Here is an 18987-nt window from a genome sequence, read left to right as displayed (position 1 = left end):
TTAAAAGAAACCTTTTTGAGGGTGTGGTACATGGTGAGGGAGAGATTAGCTAACAGGAAGAGTAACTACAGAAAACATTTAGAGGTTACTGGCTGAAAGTCACTTCAAGAAAGTAAAGTCCCATGTATGTTACACAGAGAGTCTCCATGCTGTAGGTGCTACTGTGATAGCCCACAAGATATTCGGTGGTGTGGCGTTGGTGGATGGGAATATTTGTTCAAGAGAGGAGGTTTTCTTTTAGTTAAATAACTTAAATAACGGCATAGCTCTGATAGTCCACTTGAATATACATACTTTCCTAAAGACAGAAATAAGAGTAAACAGGTTAACAATGCCTCGGGTCCAATGTTGGTCAAGGAAAAAGGGGGGCAAAAAGAGAGAGGGTGGAAGGAAGCGGGAGAAAGGAGTTGAGGGTGCCAGACTGGGGGAGAATGGAGGGGGGGGGTTCCCATAGACAAAAGAAAAATGCAACAAAACCCCAGGACAGAACAAAGGCACATATTTAGAGAACAGAATGGAATGCAGCAGCAAGTGCTGTGGACTCTCAGTGGAATCTAAAGTGAAGTGAAAGGATGAAGTATTGGCCTCACTTGAACTTGGACCTAAATAATAGTATTGGACAATTGGTATATATGTGTGTGTGTGTGTGTGTGCACGTGTGTGTGTGTGTGCGAAGGTGTGCCTGTGTCAAGTAGTAAATAATCTTTTAACTGCCATGTTTTTATAATATAAGGATCTTTTATCTTTAAATTACTTTTTATTGGAGTACAGTGGATTTACAATGTTCTGTTAGTTTCTGTCATACAGCACAGTGAATCAGTTACACATATACATATATCCAATAAGGATCTTTTAAAATTGTTGTTGTTCATTTGCTCAGTCGTGACTGACTCTTTGTGACCCCATGGGATGCATTTGCCAAGCTTCCCTGTCCTTCCCTATCTCCTGAAAGTTGCTCAAACTCATGTCCATCGAGTTGGTGATGCCATCCAACCATCCCACATCCTCTGTCATCCTCTTCTCCTCCCGCCTTCAATCTTTCTCAGCATCAGGGTCTTTTCAAATGAGTCGTTTCTTCACATCAGGTGGCCAAAGTATTGGAGTTTCAGCTTCAGCATCAGTCTTTCCAATGAATATTCAGGACTGATTTCCTTTAGGATGGACTGGTTTGATCTCCTTGCTGTCCAGTAGCAAATAGGTTGTCAGTTATTATTAACATAGGATGTGGAGGCAACATTGCCATGTAAAAGCTATGTGCGTCAAGTGGTATGAGATGCCTCCAAGCTATTTCTGTACATTTATCTGAGAAACAAGGAAAAAAAATTCTTCTCTTAAGCTAAAAAAACCCTCTGTAGTTGACTGGTTTGATATTCATATTTTGATGTATATTCTGTTTCCAGCAAAAACCTTTTAATATGTTCACCACCAATTCAGGAGCATGTTCTGATGTGTGTTCTTATTCATACATGGCAAGGAGGAAGCTGAAAGAAGTAATTTCACGTCTTTTCCATTGAGACGTTAAAGACTTGTGCTTTTCTCTTTAAATATTTGAACTGAAGAGGTCATGAGGAAGAGGGCACGTGACTGGGGGTGTTATAAAGAGAAATGATGTACCAGACAGATGTCCTTGGATGATGCCACTAAGATTCCATCCAATATTCTGAGGGTCTGTAGAAATTAGCCATTTTTATGGAGTCTTTTCTGTTGTTATGAAGTGGTGGTTCTCATTTCTGTTAGAAAATGCTTGCTTTTTTTTTTTAACAGCAAACAGTTTTTAATGACATTTACTGTTAAATTTTATAGTTTCAAAATATTAATATTATGTACACTGTATTATAAAGGAGAAATAAAGAAAAAAGTAATCTGTAGCAAAGTTATACACACACACTCACAAAATCACAACTCTCCTATATGACCTCCAGATGCACCCAAAGGGGCATGCTACCCTCCTTGAATTTGGAACCATCGTAATAAAGTTTAGCATTGCACACAACTATACCTTACAGGTTTGCTGAAAAAAAATATATATTTTTTGTATTTTTTCTTCTCTTTTTAATCAATGTATTTCTTTGTGATTCCTGACAAATGAGTATAGGAATAGGAAGGATTGGATTTATGCCATCTACTTCTTCAGGGTGATTCTAGCCAGAGGCCTGACATATGCACGGGGTATGCTGTTTACACCTAAAAGTCATGCTGTCCTGTGTCATAACACTGTGAGTTTCTTCTGAGGCAATATGAGATGGTATCTGCCTAGACGTTTATAATGATGACAGGATATTTGTGGTGTATCTAGACTCTTCACCTCATCACATTTTATTACCAAAGCATTTTCAGAAAAAAAGTTATTTTCTTTCTGCTAAAAGGTCACTGATTAACAAAATAAAAAAAAAATCTCAAAGATACCTTTGAGACAAGGGAGTACATTATGATATTTACTGAACTGAAAACTTCTGACCCAGAATGTCAAGTATTGCCTATTATAGTACATAATATGTTACAAAATTTTATTGGGAACTTAAATTATGTATTAATGCTTTTAATTAATTCAGGATGTGTATTTAAAATTTTAATAAATTAATATTTATTTAAAATTTTAATAAATTAAAATCAAGATTAAGTGGCTTTGGTCATTTAACATAGTAGAAAATTAAGAAACAGGTATGTATCTCAAAAACAAAAATTAAAAATCAATTTGAAAAATTGTGGACATACAGTTAAAAGGGAAGTCATACTCGTGGGCTTGTAATTAATTTCAGGATACAAATTTGTTAAGATGTATTAAAACAAAATTAAAACTGTAGCTTAACTATTCCTATTTATGAGTTTTTCACCTTTAAAATACTACTAATCCTGAAAATTGCTGAATAGTATCTATTTTCCATCCTATGGCCAAGTTGATGTAACTTCTCCAAGAGGCTGAATGACACAGAGGGTAGAAGTGTATACTCTCCACAGTTTGAATTCCAGATCTGCTACTTATTAGCTGGATAGTTGGGCAAGTCATCTAATCTCTTTTGGTCTTAAAGTAGATATAATAACAGTATCTACCGCTCATAAACTTGTTATGAGATTAAATGGATTAATGTGGATAAAACACTAATAGCTGTGCCTGGCACAGAGTAAATGCAGGCATGGGTCATTCCTGGGTCTTACACATGTCAGCGAGAACAGCGGCCTCTCAGTTGTCTCTCTATGGATCCTTCATCTCTCTCTCTAGTTATCACCATACCCTTAAATGAATGGGCTTCCCTTGTGGCTCAGCTGGTAAAGAATCTGCGATCCTCTGGAGAAGGAAAAGGCTACCCATTCCAATATTCCAGCCTGGAGAATTCCATGAACTGTATAGTCCATGGGGTCACAAAGAGTCAAATGTATTGCCAGCTGCCAGCTATATACTACAGAAAGGAAAACAGGAGGACTGCCTAATTGAACTGAAGGAAAATCACTGATTACCACTCCAGAATTCTGGCCTGGAGAATTCCATGGACTGTATGGTCCATGGGGTCGCAAAGAATCAGACACAATTGAGTGACTTTCACTTTCTGAGTGAATGGGCACAGCCCTCCCCAACTCTGTTTTAGCCCAGAAGTATCCCAGGATGGATGTGTATCTTAGATTGGGTTCTCTTGAAGCTGACCTTGAGAGGACTCATTCTTATGAATGTGACTTATTAGGAAATTTGCTCAGGAAAGCAAATAGAAGGTTGGGAGTGCAGGGCCAGAAAGGAAGCAAGCCCAGCAAGGATGTGATACCAAATGAAATCGCAGAGGGCAGCTGGCTCAGTCTTGCAGGTGGGCCCTGGAGACAGCACAGGCCACACCCTGGAGGTGTTCAGATCAGGGCAGCGGAGCTGCCTGATAGGTATGACCATCCTCCCCAGCCCCTTGCGTACTGGGTTAAGGGCCACTCCTACGGAGAGAGAAATTTCCAGCTACTTTTTTCTCTGATATGGGGCTTGAACAGGAAGAATTTTTGTCTGGATTGCTAAAGACCCTGTTGTTCAAGGCTCTACCAAGTACTCAGTTTCTCTATCCATGGTGAGTGAGTTGACAACTTTGCTTTTGCTTCATAAGTGTTTGTCCCTTTTGAAATGCCTGTGTGGTTTGTTTTTCAAATAGATTCTGGGAAAAAAGAACAGATGATATGATTTAGCAGCTTAACTTCAACTCTCTGTTTAATTTGGTTGCTTAGTTTCCTCCTAAATGTTCAGAAGACTGTTCACCCTAGAGTTTACAGCGGTGCAGAGAATCGTCACACGTGAAGTGCGTCAATGAAGTCATGTTATTTGCTTGGCACGGTGTGATAGGCTTCTGAAAGTACTGCATTTAGTCCTTATCACATGCATGTGAGTTAGGTGTTAATCTGATTTTAAGGCTAGGGAGATGGAAGATCAGAGAGGTTAAGCCTTCTGCCCAAAGTTGCACAGAAAGAGAATTAAAACTAAACTCAAATGTTGTACTCTTTGCTGGCTCCTGTTACGTAGGAAGAAGGGAAAAACCTTATATCCTGTATTCAGGTGGGCATCTGGAGACACAGAATTTTCAGTCTTTGAACCACTGACTTTTTACTGTCCCTGAACTGTGCAGGAGGAGGGAGTTGTGTGTGCGTGCGTGTGTGCGTGTGAGTGTGCACATGCACACAATGTACACATGTCTGTAAGAGAATTAGCATAAGTGATAGTTGTTAATAAAGTTGATTTCTTTGAGCACTGAAAAGCACAATGATAAGTTATAGACCATTGTTTGGAAGTTGCCCACCTATTTAAATGCAATCATTGCTTTTCAGTATGAAGGAGGCATCCTCTTTGGATGTGAGAAATAGTAACTCTGGATAAAGGAGTAAGAAAAATGCATTTAATTCCTCCAAATTCTGAGAAGAAGAGTAAAGGTTCATGCCTTCATTTAGGTCAATCTGTGTGCTCATTGTGTTTCTAAAGTTGAGTTGCTTTGAGGTCCTTGACTCCTTTGTTGGAATTGATTTTAAACAGCTGTTCAGATGCAGAGAAAATGGAGTGTAGATGAAGTCTTCGGATGCTTCCGAGCATTACGCCTTATTTGCTAATAGTTGGATCTAAATAGTTCCATAGAACTTGACAAGTCAAGAATGGATCTCGAAAGTTCTTTTGGTTTTATCAGGAAGATGTCTGTAAGACTAACTCCCCATCTCTCAGGGGTAGGAGCTGCTGTGTCTACCTTACCACAGGTAGGGGTAGCTTGCCTCCTACAGCCCAGAAGGCACTTGGTTATTCTGGGGTCCACTGTGATTGGAGAGGGAAATTCCATGACATGCTCTTTCTGGTAGCTGATGCTAACTTAATTCACCAGAGTTGTTGCATTTCTCATGTTGTTAAAGCCCAGAGGTTCCTCTATTTGTACTGTATTTCCTGAAGTTTGCACATGATTTCCTGCAATTTAGATATATTTCTTAGAAATATTTTCAATTAGCCTCATTGTTTGCTATCAAAAAACTTAGAGAAACAGAAAAATGTTTCTATTCAAGTCATAAATATTTGATAGGATCTTTAAAGATTTACAAACACATGGGTTTTAGACAAAGTAAAGGAAATGGTTTAGAGACTTCAGACGTGAACTTTGGAGGTAGGCTCAAGTTAATTTTGGAGAGGAATTGTGATTTCTGTTGCACTTAAAGAACATTTCTTCTGAGTGTTGCAGTGTTTGGCATTCCTTTCACATAAGCCTGCTAGTTAGTTACTTTTTTATGAATTTAGACTTTTTATTATTGCAATATTTTTTCAGAAATATGCAAGAGAGACTTGTGGGATTATCACCAATTAAGTAGTAACTAATACAGTTAATGAAACAGTGTCAGACTTTATTTTTTGGGGCTCCAAAATCACTGCAGATGGTGACTGCAGCCATGAAATTAAAAGACGCTTACTCCTTGGAAGGAAAGTTATGACCAACCTAGATAGCATATTCAAAAGCAGAGACATTAATTTACCAACAAAGGTCCGTCTAGTCAAGCCTATGGTTTTTCCAGTGGTCATGTATGGATGTGAGGGTTAGACTGTGAAGAAGGCTGAGTGCCAAAGAATTGACGCTTTTGACCTGTGGTGTTGGAGAAGACTCTTGAGAGTCCCTTGGACTGCAAGGAGATCCAACCAGTCCATTCTGAAGGAGATCAGTCCTGGGTGTTTTTGGAAGGACTGATGCTAAAGCTGAAACTCTAGTACTTTGGCTGCCTCATGTGAAGAGTTGACTCATTGGAAAAGACTCTGATGCTGGGAGGGATTGGGGGCAGGAGGAGAAGGGGACGACAGAGGATGAGATGGCTGGATGGCATCACCGACTTGATGGATGTGAGTCTGGGTGAACTCTGGGAGTTGGTGATGGACAGGGAGGCCAGGCGTGCTGTGATTCATGAGGTCACAAAGAGTCGGACATGACTGAGCGACTGAACTGAATACAGTTATTAATGTCCTTGGTTAACAATTATACCCAATAATGAGCCACTTGATAAGCAAAAATACCTGGTTCACTCAAAGAAGAGTTAAATAAATAATAGTTGGTCATGTAATGGGATATATTAAAAAACACAATGAATGTGTATTAATTGCACACTTTTAAAATGTGAAGAGGGATACATAAAACTGTTTGCTGTGACAAAAATATTTAAAATGACCCTTACTAAAGTGATGATTTTTAAACTAGTCCTAAAATTCTGCCTTTAAAAGTAATAGACCTTAGTAGAAAAAAAAGGAAAGCTTCAATTTACCTTTTATCATCTCATAAACATTTTTTATTTCTCTTTGCATTGTATAATAATGTAAACAAAGAAATCCCTGTGACTCAACACACTGCAAAACCATGAAGCAGAATCATTTTAAAGGCTGAGAAAAACTAGGAAATTTTATTCAGATACCAAGCACAAAGAAACTGCATTAAATAGTCAAGAATCCATGTTTATTTTTTTAACCAAAGACTAATATTAAGTCTTTGGCCGCCTGATGCGAAGAACCGACTCATTGGAATAGACCCTGATGCCGGGAAAGATTGAAGGTGGGAGGAGAAGGGGACGACAGAGGATGAGATGGTTGGATGGCATCAGCAACTCAATGGACATGAGTTTGAGTAGGCTCCGGGAGTTGGTGATGAACAGGGGGGCCTGGCATGCTGCAGTCCATGGGATCGCAAAGAGTCGAATACGACTGAGCGACTGAACTGAATGTTAAAAGAATCTTTAAAATGACTAAGGTTTGAATGTTAAAATATGATTATTTTTTTTCTGTTTTTTTTTATTTTGCAAATGGAGTCCACAGTTCTATAAAGTGACCTTCATATTATAATGCTTTCCTTCTCTCATCACAAGAGTGAGCTTCAAAGTAGATTAATGCAGGATTCGAAGGAACCTACAACCACCTAGAGGGCCCTAGTGGCTGCTACAGGCTAGGTGTCCAGAGACAAACTCTTCCCCGCTGATATTTTCCAGTTTGACTCATCATTGATGTCACTGTCAGCTTTACTGTTGTATCATCATCAATATCATCATAACCCTCCAGGCTCAATTATTTCAAGAGGGCTCTTTGGTTCTATAGCACCTCCAGTTTTCCTGAACATTACTGAAGCCTTTTCAAAAAACTTTTTTCCTTTGTTCATTGACCCACAAAAAGGGAAACTGTTGCTTTAAGATGATACCACCCGCACCCTTAAAGAAATGACGTCACTCTGGCAGCCAGCTGTGTAGAAATACACCTTCAGCCGAAGACATTTCTGGTAAGTTAGGTTATAAAATACAGTTCCTAATTTAAACTAGTCCCTCAGAATCTGTTCTCTTTCTTATTCAGTAATAGACATACTAGAACTTCTCATTTTGACTTGCCGCATGGATGTCTGGAGTAACGACCTTATTTTCCAGTCAATGTGCAGCAAGATGAAGACCTGGCCATACAACTAGTTCTCAGTCAGTGGGCTGCAAGTTGGAGAGTTAGAATCAAGGACCCGCCTTGGACTGTGAGACAGAAGCTGCCTGCTAAAGATGGCAGAGCCGCAAAGTGGATGGAAGCTGGGTGTCTGACGGCATGAGATGTCCTAGGAGACCTGGCTTGATCACCTCTAATCTCTTTATTTTTTGATGGAGAGGAATAACCTATTGGGTCTCATCACCATATTTTCAGTGACAGGATTTAGATTCCCTTTTGAGAGTCCAAATACCTTGACAGATACACCAAATTATTTTTCTTTTTGATCATTTGTGAGATGATTTTCTGTGTAAAATAAATACCTCAGGATAATAAAGTTCAATGTCACGTACTCAGATCCACAACAGCATTGAACACTGGTCTTACCATAAGACCTCATGTGTCAGACCTCAGTGATCAGAGAATTCAGTCTGGTAGAACAGGTGGCTGGCCCTGGCTCCTGAAAAACCACAGAGCGCCTGTGTCAAGTTCATGAAGGCTTTATATCCAGCAACTCTTGTCTAACACCTGAACAAATGAAACCACCACCAAGTGTCCTAGAAGCCAAGGGGGAATAAATGGATTCTGACATTAAAATGTTTTGATATTAAAGTGAAAAGTGAAAGTCACTCAGTCATGTCCCACTCTTTGTGACCCAATGGACTCTACAGTCCATGAAATTCTCCAGGTCAGAATACAGGATTGGGTAGCCTTTCGCTTCTCCAGGGCATCTTCCCTACCCAGGGATCAAACCCAGGTCTCCCGCATTGCAGGCAGATTCTTTACCAGCTGAGCCACCAGGGAAGCCTGAGAATACCAGAGTGGGTAGCCTATCCCTTCTCCAGCAGATCTTCCCAACCCAGGAATTGAACCAGGGTCTCCTAAAAGTGGGTCTGAATTTTCCAGAAGGCACAGGTTGGAGCATAGCTGGTGGAAGCTTGGTGGTGGTGTCATCAGTGTCTACTTTATTCTCTCACCACAACTGCAGATGGCATGTCTAACCACATGTCTCAGATGTACCCTATTAGCCACAGTGGGAAGTAGGGGACCAAATCAAAGCCACCTGCAACCCCGAGCACTGCCCTCCTAAGGCACATTATTTCTGTTTTGGTCCATATGCAAAATCTGCCCACACAGATGGCTCTGCCTAAATGGGAGACAAATTTAGGCTTATAAAAATGCTTAGACTGAAACACATATACTTGGGATAAGCTTCCTAAATGGAACTTTGTATTTTTTCAAAGTTATAAACATACAGAAGAGACGTATGCAAACCTGAACTTCTCATTGGCAGTTTCTAGTGAAATCATAGGTCCCCTCACCGTGTCTGTTACAAACTTTACGTGACTGCCAGCCCCTCCTCAAGGCAAGGGGGCGTGTTAGTCGATTTCGAAGACTTGAGCACGGTTCTGGCTGGAGTGTTTGTCCATGACTGTAGCAGCTCTACTGGACCTTGTATTTTGAGCATGCTAAAAATGTCATTTTCTTTCCCCATAAAGTTGAAAATGTTTTGCTTGTATTTAAATCATGTTAGGTCTCTTTTGCATAATTTTTCCTACATTTACTGATGTTTGTAACACTTCTCAATTTAGTACCATCTGTGAATCCATCAACTTGCTATTTACTGCCTCTTCTAGATCATTAAGGGAGATGTTATGGCAATAATGCTTTATTTACATGTCACTTTTCCAGGAAATTCAAAGTATATTTATAAAGTTATTGTATCCAACAATAACACCCCTGTGAGGTAAAGAATTTCACAGAAAGCATTTCAACATTAGTATGCCTTATTTTAGATAGAAGGGAACATTCAGTGATTCTATTAGTACAGTTTACGAGTGTCTGTTATTAGGTGTTCTTGTTGCTCTGAGCCATTAAGGAAATTGTTGCAGTAGCTTCTGATGGTTGTATGATGAGCTGAGAGGTGGGAGTGATTGGGTTAGATTGATGAGTGAGTTTTACTTTTCTTCCAGTTCCCTCTTGGTCCCAACGTCTAAGTCTTAATTACTGTGAAGTAGCAGAAAGCCAATAAAACTAGAGGAAGACAGAGACACAAAACAATCAGGTAAAATGAATTATTAAGGATGATAAAAAATTCTCCATATTGTCTCTCTTCCTTTTAAATTATAGTAGCATCAGTGTTTATGCATGTTTCTAAAGGCCTGCTGACCAAGGAATCCTTTGTTAAAATGGAGAAAATGAGGATCTGTTTTCTTTACTGAATGTATGGATTTTATTATTTTGTTTTTTAGTAGTGTTCTGTGGCAGTCAGGTTTTACTTGGTTAGGCATAGGAAACAATGTCTCTTCTGTAGTTAATCAGTGTTTTTATTAACTCTCTAGTGGTATAACCATTAGCAAATGCATAAGGAACTTCAACTCTAGTTAAGCCCCTTTTTATCCATAGTTTTGAATGGCAAAAATAAATGTCATTGGTTAGCAACTCATACCACCTTTGCAAGTTAGGTCAAAAACTTTGGTCTCCCAATTCAGATAATGCAGGCTGTTGCTGAAACAAGTGTGAGATCTATCAGTTATTTAATATGTAATTAAAGTTATGCAGCTTCCCTGGCAGCTCAGTGGTAAAGAATATATCTGCCAGTGCAGGATTAAAGTTATAATCATCCAAACGAGTTTCTGCTGTTCACCAGGATTTCTAGCTGAAATCTGTCTTCTAAAGAGATGTTTTCTCTCATTTCTTAAACTCATTTATTAACTGAGTATTTATTTGTAAATTAGTTTAGTATAATAGTAGAAAGTCAAATGAATAAATATGAAAGGACAGTTACAGATATCTCTCTCAATAAAAACAAGATCTTTATGGCAGATTTTGGAAAGTGGAGTTTGGTATTTGCATCTAAGCTGCTCTCTACGAGACTGAAGAATATGTGTGGATTTGTTGATGGGCTATTTTCTCAGGTTGCTATGTGTGCTGGGCAAGGCAGTGATCTAGACCTATAGCTCACCTGTGAGGGTCATCTGAAGTTCATATTAAGTCTCCATATATTAGAACAGCAATAAGACCTAAGGCCTGAAAGACACAAGGCAATTAAAATAGAGCTTCCCAAATTTAGTTGATTTGAGTATCATCCTCTCATTTTTGCCTTGTATACTTGTGACCTTCATTATTTACCTAATGTTTTACATCAATGCAATTTGAGGACTTAATTATTTTTAAAGAAAATATTAATACCACAAATCATAAAAAAACTCTCATAAAACAGATGGTTACTAATAATAATTAATAGGATAAAAAATGAAAGACGTCTATACTTCTAGCTAATGATGCTGTCTGGAGCTCAGTGCCTGAGAACATCTATGTCCTGTTAAAACAGCAATAGAGAGAGATTAAAGATCTACTAACATCACACTGATGTTTTTCTCTGTGTTATGAGAAAATTGAAAAGGGGAAACTTTTTTAGTCTCTGAATTAGGGTTTATAAAGTACCGTTATCACTTAAAATGATATCCTGAACCATGCTTTGTGAAGTCATGGATTATAGAACCAACAAAGAAAATGGATCCAATAATCTAATCAACCCAGTCACTCATTTATTCATTCAGCTTATCATGTGGCCCCAAACTGGGTATGCAACACTGAACAAAACACACAAATTCCTGACCCTGTGGACTTATCGTCAAGTATGGCTCATTCCTTCCAACCTGTTCTGCCATGCATGCAATCTCTGCTGCTTTTTATTCTCTCTCAGCTCTTCACTCATTGCTACCCCTGTCCAGTGTAACTTAGCGTGAGGACTAGAAACTCCTTAGGGTCCTTGATTTCTTCTGATATCAGTTGGGTCCCTTTGTCTAAAGTCCAGCCTTGGAATTCATCTTGACCTTGTCCACAGGCAGAACTTCTCCAGGCCTCAGTGTCTTGTGTAGTTGCTACAATTCTTGCAGGATCCCAGGAGAAAGCAAGCCAGGAGACACATCTAACATTAGGTGGTCCAAGGTCCTGGATATTCTTTGTGTTTGTGTTCGTGCTTGGTAGTGAGTTTGGTTTCAGTCCCAAAATGTGCTCTGAGGCCTCCACTATATAATCAGGTCATGTCAATTATCTAAATATTGCTTGGTTAAAACCACTTCAGTAAAGGTGGTTAATTCAAAAGATATTTTATTTTACTAATGTTATTTAGTATAGTATAAGTACTTTTCTAGGTTTCTATGTAAAAGCTTACCTCTGGTGTTATATACCAAACCTCAGAACTTCTTCAGGGTCAGTATTTATGAACTCCTCTGTTAACTCTCCATTATCCCCATAGAAATGAATCACAGTGCACATTATATGATGTCATGAGACTTTAATAACAAAGATTATGGTTTCATGTTCCATTTGTTGGAGCAGAGCAGTTGTGGCCAAGACCAGCTGTGCTAATAAGGCTCCCCTTTGTCTTATCAGAGCAAATATAGAGTTGTCTGTCATTAGTGTGGAACCCCCAAATTCCATTTGTTATTCTGACTGAAGCTCGATGTGATTATGTAAAGTGCTTTGAGAAGGGGGTATACCTGTTCCATTATCCTTTTAAATTTAGCCATGATAAATTTTGACATCCTCTAGGGGAAAAAAATCTTAAACTCTGAGAGCAAATTGAAAAAGTAATGTCAATGGTAAATTCCAGGAAAGAAAAGCTATTTACAGAGTGTGCTAGGTATATTTGGAAACAATACTAGGAAATATGAATGTGCTAGAATGTATGAATAGTAAGTGTCCTTTAAGGTTTGAGATGGCAACAGCCTTATGTGAAAGTGAATTTATCCTTTGGAAGTTTTACTGTGCATGCCTTCAATCGTGGGTTTCACTAGGGCTGTATATAAGCTATGCATCTGCTAGTCATGTACCCTTCCGGTAGTCAATAAAAATGCTGACTACAAAGAGTTGAATTCCTCTCTTTTTATGCTGTCTTTTTCTTCCAGAGATAGCTTGAGGAGAAGTGATACTGGCTGCCCTCCTGTACTTACTAATGATAGTAATTTAGGGAGGAAGCCTTTGAAAAGCTTGGCATATAAGACAGGAGGGAACAGTTACACAGTTTAGACTGAAAAGACAATAAGTATATGTTTTTTTGCTGCCAGATTATCCATCAGCTTAAAACAACTCTGCAGTTTCTTACTTTGGTATGACAGCATATTTATAACAAGAAATTACAATTTGCCATCTCACTTCCCAGTGTGTGTAACCTGTGTCTTTTGTAAATGGCTGCTTTGGGGAGTGCTCTGATGATGGAGGGTGTTTTGACATCTGGTGGATTTTTCTCTAAATGCCTTGGGAGAAACTCATGTAGATGTCTCTGTAGGACCATCCTAGCAGGTTCCTGTTAGGATTGGGAGTCTCACGCTCCTCTGAGCTGGACAAATGCCAGTAGAACGCAGTATTTCTTGGCAGTATCCAAGGAGTAATGCCAAGAAAATATTATTATGGGTAGCTGTGGAAAAAGGACAGCCTACAGGATGGCGTAGTTTCTTAGTAAATCTCTGGGAAGTAGGGGAATGACTTTCCCAGCTCTAGTTCCTTGGAGCCAAGCCCAGACTTCCTATGGACAAGTCATAGTGAGAATTCCTGGCAACCCAGCGGTGTCTCCAGTTATGCGGGAACAACCTTACAGAGACATCTATGAATAGGAAGGACATTGACACAAGGGCATTGACAAAGTCACAGCTCTTTTTTTAGATAACAGTTAGTATATATAATTTTAACTGGAAAAGGTATCGCCATCATAGGCTCTCTTAGAGTACTATGAAAAAAAATGTTTATAATAAATGCCAAACAAAGATCAAAGAGGTAATTTATCAATAATTTGTTTCCATTTAAATCAAATAAGGTAAACTCTTATTTTATCAAATTGAGAACTGTATTAATTATATTAAATTATATTACTATATTAATCTATCAAATTAAATATAGTAATTTAATTATTTTAAATATTGAATTTCAAAGAAATCAAGAAAATACTGAATCATTCCCAAATTTTTTCTCTTCAGTTGTATAAAGCATTTTGTTTGTGTTTTTATTTTGTTTTGTTTTTTGATTCCTTAGATATTAGAAGTGCACACAGGCTAATATTAGTCAAGTATTCAAGGTATTGAGGAACTCTCAGTGTATGACCTCCTTTATTTATGAATAAATATTAAGCATATAACAGTTAAAATTTGGGGTGTTGAGGATGGTCACTGTTGATTGGATTAAGTTGGGACTAATATGCCCCCAAACTGCTGTTGAATCAGACCTGAATAGAGACCTTGGCAACAAGCTAACGGTGGATTATCCCTGCCATTTGCCTCAAACATTTTTCAAAGGATCCTTCAATTATCCTTGAAAAATCAGCACCAGTGTGGGGGTTGGTTGAAGAATAAGAGAACTAAATTAAATCTGAGGCAATTTTAATTATTACCAAAGACTCTGTTCCATTGCCTTGAACTTCTTGCTTTCTTTTTTTTTTTTTTTAATCAAATGATATCTGATATTCCTGGAAGGCTATGTAAGAGCATTCCTGAGCTTTGACTTTGAATTCCAAGGTAGAAACCCTATTTGAGTGCAAATGTGACGATGGAGAAACTAGTTGATTAGCATCCGAGTTGCCCTTCCTCAACTCTCTAAGAAAATCACACTGAAAATAAACAGAACATTCAAAATAGCTTCACTAACTTAGGGGAAGATGCAGGTAGTTTTTGCTGACTTCAGTTCAATTCAGTCGCTCAGTGGTATCTGACTCTTTGAGACCCCATGGACTGCAGCACGCCAGGCCTCCCTATCCTTCACCAACTCCTGGAGTTTACTGAAACTCATGCCCATTGGTCCATTGAGTTAGTGATGCCATCCAACCATCTCATCCTCTGTCGTCCCCTTCTCCTCCTGCCTTCAATCTTTCCCAGCATCAGGGTCTTTTCCAATGAGTCAGTTCTTTGCCTACTCTATTCCAACAGATGTTTAAGTAAGAAGGGCTTTCTCCATAAAACAGAAACAGTCTCATCCCTCCCCACGCCCCCAATATTTGGTTGTCCAAAAAAGTTTGTTTGGGTTTTTCAAACCATCTTACAGAAAATCCAAATGAATGCTTTGGCCAACCCAATAAAACAGTGCCTTAGACATTTAAAAATTTAATGAGGAGATAGATGGTCGCTGGCTCAAGGATTTCAGTATCTATAATCTGAATCTTTTGCCCTTTTCTTTGTGGTCTTCTTGTGGTTACAAGACAGATGCTCCATCTCCAACATCACATCCATATTCTAGGCAGAAGAAAAGGGAGGACAAAAGCTAAGTCAGCATGAGTTTACTCAACCCTTTTCAACTGTTCAGTCTATCTCATTGGCCAGAATTATATTTCACAGTATGTTTTCTCTACCAGAGAAGCTGGTTATTGTTTTCTCTATGAGAACATCACTATGCTTCACTCTCCAAATTGATACTCTCTTAGGAAGGAAGATGGAAAAGATAGGAAATTAGCTTGCTACAAATATTCATCATTAATATCACCACGTAATTCTCAGATCTATTTATTTTTCAGTATTTCCATTTGCATGATGTTTAACAATTGAGAAATATGATATCAATTAATTGGATTAATCAAGGAGGATATAAGGGAGATGGTGAGATTTAAAATCTTGAAGTTTAATAATTTTGAGAAAAAACTCCTAGCAGAAGGAAAGAAGGGATAGAAGCCCCAAGATGGGAAATGATTATAATACACATGAGTATGGTTATGATTATGGGCAAAGAGTCTATTAGGAAATTAGACATGCTTGAGCTGAGATGTTTGGAAATTCTTGTAGCTGTTTCTCTAAAAAGAATGGATGGAGAGAATTAAGTCAGATATTCAGATCTGATTTGTTGTACATAGGGTTATGGAGAAGCATGAAACAATCAGAATTATAGTCCAGGTGAAGTTCTAATCCTTAAAATCTGAAAATGAAAAAACAATTCCTATCTAAATGTAGCCTCTGTCAATATCTATTTAATATGCATTCTTAAATTCTATTGGCTACCAATTTTGAGGCTATCTTGAATTTTCTGGTTTTAGGGTAAATTTACATATCATTTCCTTCCAAGAACCATAGGAAGTACTCATACATTTGCAGAATCAAATTACGCTGAATTATGCCCTACTCACCAGGACTACTGGGAATGGCCCATGGCTCCTATTGAGGGTCAGGCCAAAGCTGCCATGTTGGTTCCTCATGACGTGTCTTTTTTCATAGAGGAAACTCTTTCAAAGCAGATGAGTTGGGCCAAATGTATTTGTTCTTGAGAATTTAAACTAAAGGTTTTTGAGAGTCTTAATAATTTAGCTCTCAGGTATAAAATTACCAGGTCACGTGGAAATGGAGTCATTGACAACCAGGTCCAAGTGATCAAAGGGAGGAGAGACCATAAACCAGGAATAAGCAGAGGAAGCTGTTTTGCATGGTGACAAAGTATAAGGAGAAGCAAATGGTAAGAGATCATCATTCCAAAGACATCAAAGTTTCCAGTTGTCAGGTTTGGCTTGATATCAGTTTTCTTTCCATGAATATCTACAGTGTCCCTTAGACTGGTATGTATGGGTTTCTCCTTCTTGTAATCAGTTATGCCAAATAAGGACAGAAATATACTTAGATAATAGTCATTTATATACCAATTGGAGGGATGATATTGCATTGAAAAGGAAGGCACTATTAACACATTATATCTTTTATATGACAGTATAAAAATTGGTGCAACCACATTCCATCCATTTTATTCTTGCATGGTAAACACCATTACTCATTTTTGAAAATTGTAAAGTTGATGGTGAAATATTTTTTAAAAATGAAAGTCTGTGTTATCTCTGAGTTAATGCAGATTGTCTTAATCTATTAGGTACTAGTCCAATTAATTATCACAATTCATCCAATTGTAGAAATTCTAATAACATAGGAAGGATATAAGTGGATTTTCCACAATTTTAATGGGAATATCAGAAGGTTCTACAAGGGCCATTCAGAAGTCTGTTTAGTAAAAGACCACAAATCCATAGTTAGGAGCTACCCTGTTAGCTCAGTTGGTAAAGAATCTGCCTGCAATGCAGGAGACCCCAGTTTGATTCCTGGGTCCAGAGTATCCACTGGAGAAAGGATAGGCTACCCACTCCTGTATTCTGGCCTGGAGAATTCCATGGACTCTGCAGTCCCTGGGGTCGCCAAGAGTCAGACAGGACTGAGTGACTCACTTTCACTTCCTGTTTCCCTGTTGTGACACTTTTGGTCTTGCCACAGATACTACACTCACCTCCTTGATTTGTTGGATGAGAATTACCTAATGAGTCCAACTTGACCTTAAGTGGTTCATCACAGAGAATCCAGGGATGCTACAGAGCAAGTACTGATGACAAGAGAATGTGTAGCCACCACAGCTGTTTCAGCAGCTGCCTGAGATGAAGAAGGAAGGTCGGGAGACCACAGCATATGTCAAAGAAATGCCAGCCTCAGAGTCATGTAATTTTACCTGGTGTAGTTTGACCTTGTGGAAGTCCTTATAGAAGTAAAGGTATTTAGAAGGAAAGGACTTATTTTGAATTCTGGATAATTTTGAAGATGTTTCTTTGCAGGGTCTGATTATTGTCTATGCTAACCTAGTCCTGTGTCTGAATCTGAGGCCTTGGAAAGGTGGGGTTATAAGGAGAAGGGCGAGTGGATGCAAACCTCCAGCGTTTTACCTTTTAACACACTGGAAAATTTTTATTTTGGGGGAGAAGAAAAAGAAAAGAGGCAGGGTGAGTAAAGGGCCTAGGGCGGAGAGGGCCTCGAGGGGCAGTGCAGGGAGATGGGGAATTAGTGACAAAACCCTTTGATTTTCCCCTCCTCCCTTATGCTTTGCTTGTTTTGCTAATGAGAGATGCCGAATCCCGTGCACTGAGTGTCTTCAAAAAACCAGGCTTTGTTTTAGGCACTTCATGCCCAACCTCTGACCAATCCCACAAGTGTCCTAGGAAACCTTAGATAAAAGCATAGTGAAGTGGTCCTTGGTGGTTTAATTAGTGTGAACTCTAAACTTCCCAGTGAAAATTCACTCAGGCGACTGTGGAATCAGAAAAGGAATATCCATCAGGAGGACTTAGAAATAACATGTAGAGAAGTTGTCATTTCCTATGTCTGGGTACGTACGTTTTTAATTATACTTAATTTATTTTTTGTTTTCCAAGTATATCTTTTTTCAAAGAGAGGCAGAGAGGGAGAGAGTGAATTTCTGAAAAGCTGAACACTTGAAAATTATTGTTAGAGAACACTAGCAAGCATGGTGGCTTTATAAGAATCATCAACCATATATTACAAGTGGTTCTCAGGTTGTAGTTCCAGCATTTTATTTGTGAATCCAGTGTATTGCCTGCATCCTAGAGGGCTTAACTGTTGATAATTAGTTGTATGTCATAGGAGTTCTAACTTTGTATCAAAGGATGGATATATGTAATATCCCTTTGTGTGTAATGTGAATGAGTTATTTAGTTATAGGAATTAGTAGTTAGTTTCGTCTGTTTGCTTCGAGAAGAGGGGACACTTATCTTCTCTTGGGAGACATCAAATTTCTCCTCTAGTCTGTATTATTATAAATCTTTTTTTTTTTTTAATCAGTAACAGGTAAATCACATTACTCACTTGTATTAAGTAGTATGCTCTTAAAACTTATAAGAACTTTATTGGAGAGTCTCAGCTATTTTATTAGGATTTATTGTAATTTATTAGACGTAAATTATTGTGTGATAATTCCCTTAGAAGTAATATATGAAGTAACATATTGTTTTACTCGTTTTCACTGTTTATCATTTTTATTGTCTTTAGTTTCATTAAGTGTTCTGAAATAATTCTGAAAAACTTAATCTGTTTTGTTGAGAGAATTAATTATGCATCCAAGAAAATCTACTTTTATATTATAGAGCAGATATTCTAGTTATTTGCATTGAGAGAAATTTATGAATGATAAGGCTAAGTACATTTAGATTTCTTTTTAATAGGAAAATGAGGTTGGTTTCCCATGCAAAGACTTAAATTATTATATGTGAGAAAATCATTATATAACACTTTGTTATTTCATGTTATTTTATGTTTATGTCATAT

The 18987-nt window shown here is 38.2% G+C and overlaps 1 protein-coding gene and 1 non-coding gene across 9 annotated transcripts in view; both read left to right on the top strand.

Annotated features, from left to right (window-relative positions):
* MCTP1 (multiple C2 and transmembrane domain containing 1) overlaps positions 1 to 18987 on the top strand; it is a 1071916-nt gene that overhangs the window by 59516 nt on the left and 993413 nt on the right. The window lies entirely within an intron of this gene.
* On the top strand, positions 14913 to 14989 carry MIR2284Z-7 (microRNA mir-2284z-7). The gene has a single exon (NR_107814.1). It is a non-coding gene; the product is annotated as a microRNA mir-2284z-7 (primary transcript).

Source organism: Bos taurus, chromosome 7, assembly GCF_002263795.3.
Source record: "Bos taurus isolate L1 Dominette 01449 registration number 42190680 breed Hereford chromosome 7, ARS-UCD2.0, whole genome shotgun sequence".
NCBI lineage: Eukaryota > Metazoa > Chordata > Mammalia > Artiodactyla > Bovidae > Bos > Bos taurus.
Note: the sequence above shows the minus strand (reverse complement) of the source record. Positions and strands in the feature narration are given on the sequence as shown.